This window comes from Anolis carolinensis, chromosome 4 (assembly GCF_035594765.1).
Source record: "Anolis carolinensis isolate JA03-04 chromosome 4, rAnoCar3.1.pri, whole genome shotgun sequence".
NCBI classification, from domain to species: domain Eukaryota; kingdom Metazoa; phylum Chordata; class Lepidosauria; order Squamata; family Dactyloidae; genus Anolis; species Anolis carolinensis.
The window spans coordinates 232,448,099-232,458,962 of NC_085844.1; the positions used below are offsets into that span (position 1 = coordinate 232,448,099).

A 10,864-nucleotide genomic window follows, 5' to 3' on the forward strand; every position below is an offset into this window, starting at 1 on the left:
AAAAATGCATTGGATAATCCAGAACCTTGGATAAGCGAGTCTTGGATAAGTGAGGCTATCCCAGACCCCCTGGATGCTCAAGTCCTATTATATACAGGAAAATGGTTTCCCTTATATAAAACTGTTAAATCAAACTTTGCTTCTTGAAATATATTTGGGTGTATGTGTGTATAGAGAATATTTCCAAGCTGTGAATACTGATTCTGTGCTAGCTGTTAAAGATGGATAGATGGATGCATGCATTGTGGGAGGGGGGGGGGCTCCCAGCATTTGCATGCAACTCTCCAAACTAATCTGCTTGCTCTCCTTCCCGCCTCTTATCTGTGGTTGTTTCTGCTGCTGGAGAAGGAGAGAGAAGAGGGGGGGGGGGGGAGAGGGGAGAGGGAAAGAAAGCAGGCCCACCCCTTCTTTAGGGGTCAGTGAGGCCAAAGCAAGGCAAAGAAACCTGATAAAATCCTTCTTTCCTCTCCAAGATGGCAAAGCACTCCTTCCAGCCAGGTTACAGTGTTTTGCAGACATCTGCAAGAGGGTATGTATGACAAAGCACCTTTGAATGTTATTGGGGATATTTTTCTATGTGCAATTGCTTGATTGCATGACGTTTTAACATTAACCCTCTAGTGCACCAGAATAAAAATAAGAGACATGGCCATGTTGGTGTGGAGTATATCTGCATGCAAAGGGGATCATTGAGACTAGTTATTTATTTCTCTCACAGTTAGATCCCTTTGCGATACAGAGTGATGTGCATTCACAAAAGAGAAAAGCCAAAGAAGTGATGAGAGAAAAGACAAGACATATAACTAAAACATAGTAGGGCTCTCACCATTCCCCCCACCCCCCCATGGAAAAAAAATTAGAAAGGTAAATAGATAATATTGTACTAAATTCAACTAGCCACAGATTATTACATCATTAGCTTCCAAAATGCTCGGAGAGTCCACAAACAGTGTCACATCCTAAAAGATAAAATTGGTCTAGCTTTTAAAATCCACCTTAATGGCCAATTCCTTCTTCCATTGTGGGTGCTGCAATTCAGTTTCCCAATTTGAGCTAACAATAGTCCTTGCTGCTTTTGACATGTATTCAAAGAATGACCCACATTTACTATCCTAATTCTTTATCCATGTGTAATTGTTGTATTATGGAAGGACTCCCCCTCCTCCAAATTCGTAGCTTTCTTTTGGAGATGGATGGGGCAAAACTCCCAATTCTCTCTTCTCCAGAGCAGACCCCTGTAGATGAAGCATTATTTCCATTTTAAAACAAAAGAGCAGGGCAACCATGGAAATCTAAACCCCATTGATTTTGGGGAGGGGGCTTACTCCCAGGTGAAAGATTGCAGCCTGAGGCCATTCCTATTAACCATTTATAAATCCCACTCTTTAATTTAGCTGTGGCTCCAGGGATTCCTGGATAGTAACATCACTGGAGCCTGGTGTGTTTCGTGCAATTTGGTTTTCCAATAAAGGTATCTCTCTGTTGTGCATTTCGCCTTCTTTTACTGCATGGCCAGCCAAATAGGCCTCCTTGGAGGTGAGGCTTCATCTACACTGCTATATAATGCAGTTTAACTGCATTGAATTACATTGAATGAGTCATCACTACTGTATGTGGCAATGTAGATAAGGTCTTCAACTTGATCCTTCAAGGTTTACTCCTAAGTAGGCTTACCTATTCAAGCAGGGTGAGGTGCCAGAATACCAAGAGGTTTCTGCTCAGGAGGCATTCCCAATTGAAAACAGATAATGGGATAGAGCAAAGGCAGGAAAGGAAGCAAGATTGTTAGGTTAATCCAGTTGCCATTTTTCTTCCTGGGTTCATAACCCCTTGCAAAAATTGCATCTGAATTGAAGACCCTTGGTGGGTTTAGATGTGTGTTTGTGCTCCCATGTTACAGCTCTATTTCTCATGTAAACAATATAAATACTTAAACCAAAACAAATTTCGCTCGTACCATATATAATCCCGCCCAATATAGGCCGGGGACCCATGAGATCAAGGGTGGATTTAGAGGTGTTCTAGTTCCTCCCATGTTATGGCTTGATTTCTGGGTAAGACATGTTGAAATAGTATAAACATTTAAAAACTAATTACCCTTGTAACATATATAAAAGGGGTTTATAATCCCACCCTGAAATCTCAAATAGGCCTAAGTCCCTCGAGATCAAGGATGGATTTAGAAATATGATTTTCCAGCCATGTTATGACTTGATTTCTCACATCACCTTTGTAACATATATACCAGAAGTTCATAATCCCACAATGAAATTGCATATAGGCTGAAGACCCTTGAGATCAAGGGTTGCATTTAAAGGTATGCTTTTCTGTTCATGTTATAGCTTGATTTCTCAGCAAGCCTTGTGTGAAAACAATATTTTTTATCGTGTCAGAAGCAATTTGAGAACATACTACGTGGGGCTGCCTTTGAAGACTGTTTGGAAGCTTCAATTAGTCCAACGGGAGGCTGCCAGGGTAATAACTGGAGCGGCGTACAGGGAGCGTACCACTCCTCTGTTACGCCAGCTCCACTGGCTGCCGATTAGCTTCCGAGCACAATTCAAGGTGCTGGCTTTAGCCTATAAAGCTCTAAACGGTTCCGGCCCAGCTTATCTGTCCGAACGTGTCTCCTGCTACAACCCATCTCGAAGCTTAAGATCATCAGGTGAGGCCCTGCTCGCGGTCCTGTCAGCCTCACAGATGCGGCTGGTGGGGACGAGAGACAGGGCCTTTTCAGTGGTGGCTCCCCGCCTATGGAACGCCCTCCCCATTGAAGTCAGGCAGGCTCTCTCCCTCCTGTCCTTCCGAAAGAGAACAAAAACATAGTTATGGGACCAGGCATTTGAGCATGAGTAGCAGCAAAAATGAGATATGAATATTTGACCTACTGACAGACCCCACCTGAACATGGAAAGCTCCTTAAGTGTATATTTAAATGTATAATTATATATATATTAAATGTATATTCTTAATTTTATTGTAATTTTTAATCGTGATGGATTTTTAAATTTGATGAAAACTGTTTTTTGATGTGTATGTTTATATTGTAAGCCGCCCTGAGTCCCCTGATGGGTGAGAAGGGCGGGGTAGAAGTGATCTATGTAATCTAAGTCTCACTTATCCAACATTCTGGATTATCCAATGCAGTCTGCCTTTTAGTAGTCAATGTTTTTGTAATCAGTGTTTTCAATACATCGTGATATTTTGGGGCTAAATTCGTAAATACAGTAGAGTCTCACTTATCCAACATAAACGGACCGGCAAAACGTTGGATAAGTGAATGTTATGTTTGAGCCTTCTGGCTCCGGTACTAGGAGACAGGGTCGTAAGACTCCTCGAGAGTCAGACTCTTTTGAGGAGCGTGAAAGGAAACGGCTCCGGGACTTATTTGCAGAACCAACAGATGAAGACTCATTTGAGGGTTTTACCAAGGGAATGGAGGAAGAGATGGTTAGCTCAGAGGAGGATGACATGGAGTGGACTCGTGTGAGGGAGGATTTGGGTGTCACCGGCAATGATAGCATGGGAGGCGATTGGCGGGTTGCAGGACCAGACCCATGGACGGGCTGGAGGGATGGAGCGGGATCCACAGCTGGGGATGCTGTGGGGCGTAGTCAAAGGTGTTTTAGTTCTGATGAGGATGATGATGAGGAGGCACCTGGAATTAGGATAGCAGCTGACAGCGATGAGGAGTTATGAACTGGGATAAAATGGGGTTTAGGATCAATGGCTAATTGCGTTGGGCAAGGTAATCTGGACGAACGCTTGGGCTCTTGTTGGGGAACTTCCTGAAGACGGGTGTGATTAGTTGCTGGATACGTAAGTTACCAAGGACACTGGGCATAGACGGCGGGAGGAACTGTGTGGGGTTTTTCTGTGCAACTTGTGTTTAATCTTGATAGCTTGGACCTCCGTCGTCTTTTTGACGGACATTAATTACCTACTCTGGATTGACGCTGGACTGACTGACTGACTACGACCTCGGACTATCCCTTCTGTGGCTATCGGTGGAACTTGTGGAACTTTAGACGTCTGCACTTGGCTTTCGACCTTGGACCGGATTGGGACCCTGCTGACCGTCGTTACCCTGATTGATGTGCCTGGACCCGGATTTCGCTCGTTGCACGGAGGAGTAAACAGCCTGAGTTACTCATCTGTAGCTTTTGAGTAGCAGAGAGGAATCTGCTGCCAGTTTATTGTGTTCATTTTGACCTCTGTTTACCAACTTTTGTTTGTTTAAATTGCCAGGCTGAAGTAAGTACTTTTGATTTAATCCGGATTAAACTCCTGTTTAATCCGGTTTATCCTTTCGAACCGTTTTAATTCAAACGGAGCTGTTTCTGTTACTTTTCACACTGAAGACAAGTGTTTGCCTAGTCCTTTGCTTCCTACGGGCATTTTTTAGTTCTGTAACTTCAATAAACTGTGTTGTACTCTATTTGGTGGCGTTCTGTCTTTGACAGTGAATATGTTGGATAATAAGGAGAGATTAAGGAGAAGCCTATTAAATACCAAATTAGGTTATGATTTTACAAATTAAGCACCAAAACATCATGTTATACAACAAATTTGACAGAAAAAGTAGTTCAATATGCAGTAATGCTATGTAGTAATTACTGTATTTACGAATTTAGCACTAAAATATCATGATGTATTGAAAACACTGACTACAAAAAATGCATTGGATAATCCAGAACGTTGGATAAGCGAATGTTGGATAAGTGAGACTCTACTGTACAGTAATTACTACATAGCATTACTACATATTGAACGGCTTTTTCTGTCAAATTTGTTGTATAGCATGATGTTTTGGTGCTTAATTTGTAAATTCATAAGCTAATTTGATGTTTAACAGGCTTTTCCTTAATCCCTCCTTATTATCCAACATATTCGCTTATCCTGTGTTCTGCTGGCCCATTTATATTGGATGAGTAAGACTCTACTGTACTTAAAACAAATAATCATTGTAACACATATATGAAGGGTTCATAATTCCACCCAAAAATTGCACATAAACGGAAGACTCTCAAGATCAAGAGTAGAATAAGGAGGAGTGATTGTGCACCCATGTTTTTGCTGGATTTCTTAGGAAATCAAATGATATAAACACTTAAAACAAATCACCCTTGTAACATGTATAGGAGGGGTTTATAATCCAATTTTGAAATTACATCTAGGCTTGAGATCAAGGATGTATTTAGAGGTGTGATTTCCCTTCTATGTTATGGTTTGATTTCTCAAATCACCCTTCTAACATATATAGGAGAGGTTCACAATCCCTTCCAAATATTGTATATAGACTGGACACCCCTGAGATCAAGACGTGGATGTACTTTTCTATGTATGTTATGGTTTGATTTCTCAGGAAGATTTGCATGTAAATATAAACAGTTAAACCAAAACAAATCAGGTTGGAGACCCTTGAAATCAAATCACCTTTGTAACATAGGGCCCTTCCACACAGCCATATAACTCAGAATATCAAGGCAAATCCCACAATATCTGCTTAGAACTGGGTTATCTGAGTTCACACTGCCATATATTCCAGCTCAAAGCAGATAACGTGGCATTTAATTCAGATGTGTGGAAGGGACACACATTTATAATACCACTCAAAAATTGCAAATAGGCTGAAGACCCTTGAGATCAAGGATAGGTGTCTATGGGTCCTTCCACATAGCCATATAACCCAGAATATCAAGGCAGAAAATCCCACAATATCTGTTTTGAACTGGGTGCCCTTCCACACAGCCCTATATCCCAGAATATCAAGGCAGAAAATCCCACATTATCTGAATGTGGTCTTGGATAACCCAGTGTTGAGGGTGTATTGAGGCATTGAAGCCATACTCTCAAGGGGCTTTGGGAGGGGGTAAAATGGCAGTCCTTTTCACTGTGCCTTATATTGCATAGTTTAAAGGGTTTGGTGGGATTTTGGCACAAAGGAGGGCCTTTTTGATAAAGTGGGAGCTGGGGCTGTCCTATGGAGGAAGCTGTAAAATAAAACTATAACTGGAGGATTATCCTAAAGTTTGGAGAACCCACCATAAATAATAAAACTTCTGTCCTTCCTTTGCTGATATAGAAGATACAGTTGTGAAGAACCTGGAAGCAAATAGGTAAATATCACAAAAATCTATCACATACAGTTATTTTCTCAAATTCCATTTTGAAACTAATTGCATCTCACATCATAGAAATGTCAAAGCAAGTTGGGGGAAAACTTATGTGATGGAGCAAAGCTGAGCTCATTTTTGGACGTAAAATGCCAAATTCCTATAAAACCAGAACATATATTTAAAATGGTTTTATGACTCTCAATGTTGCAGGCCTGTGTTATCAGTGAGGGAACATCCTAAAGTTTGGAGAATCCTAAGATAAATGATAATCTTCTCGCTCTGATAAACATTTGAAATAAAAATGGTTCTTCCAAGTATGGAAAATATACTTGGGGTGAAGAAAGAAGGTTTTGTTTGGGGAGAAAAGTTGTTTTGATGGTTTTGTTTTTCCACTTAATGATTTAATCTAGCCTTTTCTCAATGGATGCAATAGATATATACAAGTGACAATTTTTTTGTGGGATATCTTAGATCTGTGAGTTTGGGATTCACTAGTTTTAGGTCTGCTGTTTTGCTGAGAAAAGATTCCAGCATCTCTGGTTCTCTGATATATAAGCACACACTTAACAACTATAAAACTCTTGGGGTGTTTGGAATACTTTGCATTCTCCAGTAAGTCATTGTTGTTATATGCCTTCAAATCATTTCAGAGTTATTGGGACCCTATCACAGGGTTTTCTTGGCAAGGTTTCTTCGGAGGAGGTTTGCTATGGCCTTCATCTGAGGCTGAGAGAGTGCAACTTGCCCAAGGTCATCCAGTAGGTTTTCATGACCAAGTAAGGATATACATTCTGTACTCTCAAGTTGCATCCAATGCTTGAAACACTATGCCATACCAAAATCATATACTGTAAGCCAACATCATTATAGGATTGTATGGACTTTTGGAATGCTTTGCAACTATCAACAATCCTATACAGAGGCCAGTATCATTTTTCTACCTTGTATGTCAGATCCTGAAGAGCTTAAGGTTTACTAAGGCTGGATCGACACTGCCATATAATCTAGTTCAAAGCAGATCATCTGGATTCAGAAACTGGATTATATGGCAATGTAGATGGGGCCTTAGAATGAAGGCTGTGGGGTCACATGTGATCTGAAGACTTTTCAGATGGCAATTATACTGTATATTTTGCATCCAGGCATCTGTTATTTTAAATATTAAACTTGTTATATGTTCATCCAATCTTTCCTCTATTAAGGTTATGATAGTGTTTTTCCACTCTTCCTTTTATATTCACAAAGACCTTACATAAGGAAGGTGGGACTGAAAAAGGGTGGCTCTAAAGCTGTCTATACTGTAGAATGAATACTGTTTGATACCACTTTAACTGCCATGACTCCATCCTATGGAATCCTGAGTGTGTAGTTTAGTGAGGCAAGCACACTACAGGGTGTCCCAAAAGTCACCATAAATAGGGGAAATGGAAAATTGTAGCTAAATATACCTTTATTTAGAAAATAATCATTACAAAATTTTACAGAGTATTGACAAAATATTTTCTATGTACTTTATACCTGAACTTATAAAATATAAATATATAGAAATAGGTAAATGTAAATGTTTTCCCCTGACATTAAGTCTAGTTGTGTCAAACTCTAGGGGTTGGTGCTCATCTCCATTTCTAAGCTGAAGAGCCGGTGTTGTCCATAAACACCTCCAAGGTCATGTGGCTGGCATGACTGCATGGAACACCATTATCTTCCCGCCGGAGCGGTAGCTATTGATCTACTCACATTTGCATGTTTTCGAATTGCTTGGTTGGCAGAAGCTGGAGCTAACAGCGGGAGCTCCTCCCGCTCCCCCGGATTCAAACTGCTGACCATTTGATCAGCAAGTTCAGCAACTCATATGAATAATATTATATATGAGGGTTTTTTTCCTATGGAGACACCCTATATTTGGCAGAAAAAGGTGAAGACTGTAAAATCACAACTCCTGTATTTCATTTCTATAGCATTGAATCAAATTGTGTTAAACTGCGTTAATCCTACAGTTTAGATGCACCCTTAATTATGCTGGGATGGCAAAATGATTTACATTTAGGAAAATGCTAGGCAACACACATGTACCGAGAGAGGTGGTTTCACCACTATTAGTACAGTATTACTTTCTTAAAGCAATGTTTTAAAACAGCAGATTATTTTTAATTTTCAGAATTTTTTGAAATTCTATAGCCAAACCCTTGTCTGCATGTAACCTAGGTGGAGAATCATACAAAAAAGAAAACTCAGAGTTGATTACATGTTGGAAAGCAATCCAGAACTTCCAAATTAGAATGGCAAGAAAATACCCTTCTTGGATTAGCAAGCACAAAGGACTCGGTTTAAGTAGAAAAACTGGCCTAGGATTGGTGGAAAAGGGTTGGAGGATGGACTAAAAGGACTTGATGGATTAGATTTTTGTTTTCCAGGCAGTGGGAAGACAGAAAAGAATGAGGGATGGGAGAGGAACTGGTGGAGAGGGTGGAGTTTGACAGTTTATTTGAGCAGCTAAACATATCACCTAGGGGTCATCCTTATCAAATGTCTTCAGTTGTATAGGGGCATGAGATATTTTACTTTCAGTGGCTGTGACAAGGGACTTGATATCTCTGTGAATCAAAATAATAACTCTTTCATCGTTGCTTAGGAAGCAGGCCTATTAACAATGCCCGAGTTATTTCTTGCTAGTCGCAAGTGCATTTTCTTTGTTCAGTCTTTTCTTTAAACAATGAAGACATTACTACTAAATTATGTTTTATTTTATTTATTTTTATTTTTTTCGGGCTGAGTGACCATGTTCCAGAAGTATTCTCTCCTGACGTTTCGCCCACATCTATGGCAACACGTGTTTTATTTTGTTTGCTTGACTGACATGTTTCAGGTAACTATATGTTCAAAATGTTACAGAATTCTGTACATTTAAAATAATATAAATATTTGTTTATTTTTATCAACAACTTATTCTAGGCAAATCATCTTTAAGCTTCTGAAGAGTTATGTTTTGGAGTGAGCAGAACACAGCAATTCTACCAATGTAGACAATAACATATTTATTTAGACAGAATAGATACTTTTCCATATTTGTTGAAAATAGATAAGGTCATGATACTAAGGGCCCTTCCACACAACCATATAACCCAGAATATAAAGGCAGATCATCCACAATATCTGCTTAGAACTGGGTTATCTGAGTCCACACTGCCATATAACCCAGTTCAAAGCAAATGATGTGGGATTTTATACAGCTGTGTGGAAGGGGCCCTAGACAGCCCTAGGAAACTAGATGGTGGGAAGATAGATCTGTATCTTTTATATGGAACTACTCACCATTCATCGTATAGGGTGCCGATCTGTGTGACTCTACACTGTAAAACTAATGTGGTTTGGCACCACTTTAACTGCCATGGCTCAATGTCATTGAATAATGTGATTTGTACTACAACTCCCAGGATGTCATAGCCTTAAGCCATGGCACTATGGAATCATTGCTATAGACCAGCAGCATTCAAACCACTCTGTCAAATTGACCCTCTGGCATATCCTCTTCCAACAGCATCGCCTATTAATGTGCAGTATTATCTGTATGCTTCTTTGCAATATAAATTAAAGACTTGTAATATTACAACTACTAGTTGTCAATTTAACAGTAAAAACTCTCTTAAAAGAAATACATAAAAATAGAGATCCATCTTAAATCAACACCCAGAGATGAATTGTGACAAATCTAAGCTGTCCCAAACATCTGGTAGGTTTTTTAAAAATGCTTTTAAAAAATTATACTGAAAAAGAAAAGGTCCCCACTAAGAGGATCCAGGGTAGAGTCACCACTGAAAAAGCCCTGTTCCTAAAATATGTTAACCTAATGTCTGGGCAAGATGGAAAGATTTCAGCTGTGATCTAGGAAATGGTGAAACAGGGTCATTCGGAATGACTCATTCCCCTTCTCTTTCTCAGTTTCTCTTTCCAGCATTTCTGATTGCCTGAATTGTAGACAAAGCTTCTGGGATAGTGCTGTGGGAAGATTAAATGTTTTTGTCACATAAATAGATAAAGTGAAAAATAGGGAAAATGCACAATTTTAAATCAATTAAGGTGTGCTTAATATATCTATGTTCACAAAGAAGAGAATGAAGGAGGAAACCATAAGACTGGAGTAGGTTTTCTTCCATAGGAGGGTTTGAACACAAGAAATTAGAATATTTAATTTGTGAATTGAGTATCTGAAATTGTTTAGTCAACACAGTAGGATTAATACAATTTGACACAACTTTAATTGCCATGGCTCTGTGCTATGGATTTCTGGGAGTTTGGTGAGGCACCTAGACCCTATCACAGGAGTCCCCAAATTAAGGCCCATAGGCCGGATGTGGCCCTCCAAGGCCATTTACCTGGCCCCTGTCCTAAACTGTATACTTAGGGTTGACCTAAGTCTGAAACAACTTGAAGGCATGCAACAACAATAATCCAAATTTTGGACTATTTCATTATAGTCCCCCTCCCCATGGTCTGAGGGACCATGAACCAGCCCTCCACTTAAAAAGTTTGAGGACCCCTGCCCTATAACATAGAAAGCTAAGGACCTTGTAATGCTACAACTCACACAATTACTTAAAATCAAGCTATATAACAGTTAAAATTGTGTCAAACTGCATTAATTCTACAGTTTTGTAGTGTAATATTAGAGTGCAAAAATGTGAAAAGGTAATATGTGGTGCATCAACATGGTAGAATTAATGCTGTTTGATACCACTTTAAATGCT

At 39.6% G+C, this 10,864-nt stretch overlaps 1 long non-coding RNA gene across 1 annotated transcript; it reads left to right on the top strand.

The window, feature by feature from the left end:
• Positions 1 to 391: 391 nt before the first annotated feature.
• LOC134298512 (uncharacterized) lies at positions 392 to 7,446 on the top strand. Its single transcript, XR_010005618.1, has 3 exons — positions 392 to 529; positions 6,086 to 6,119; positions 6,770 to 7,446. It is a non-coding gene; the product is annotated as an uncharacterized LOC134298512 (long non-coding RNA).
• Positions 7,447 to 10,864: the final 3,418 nt, after the last annotated feature.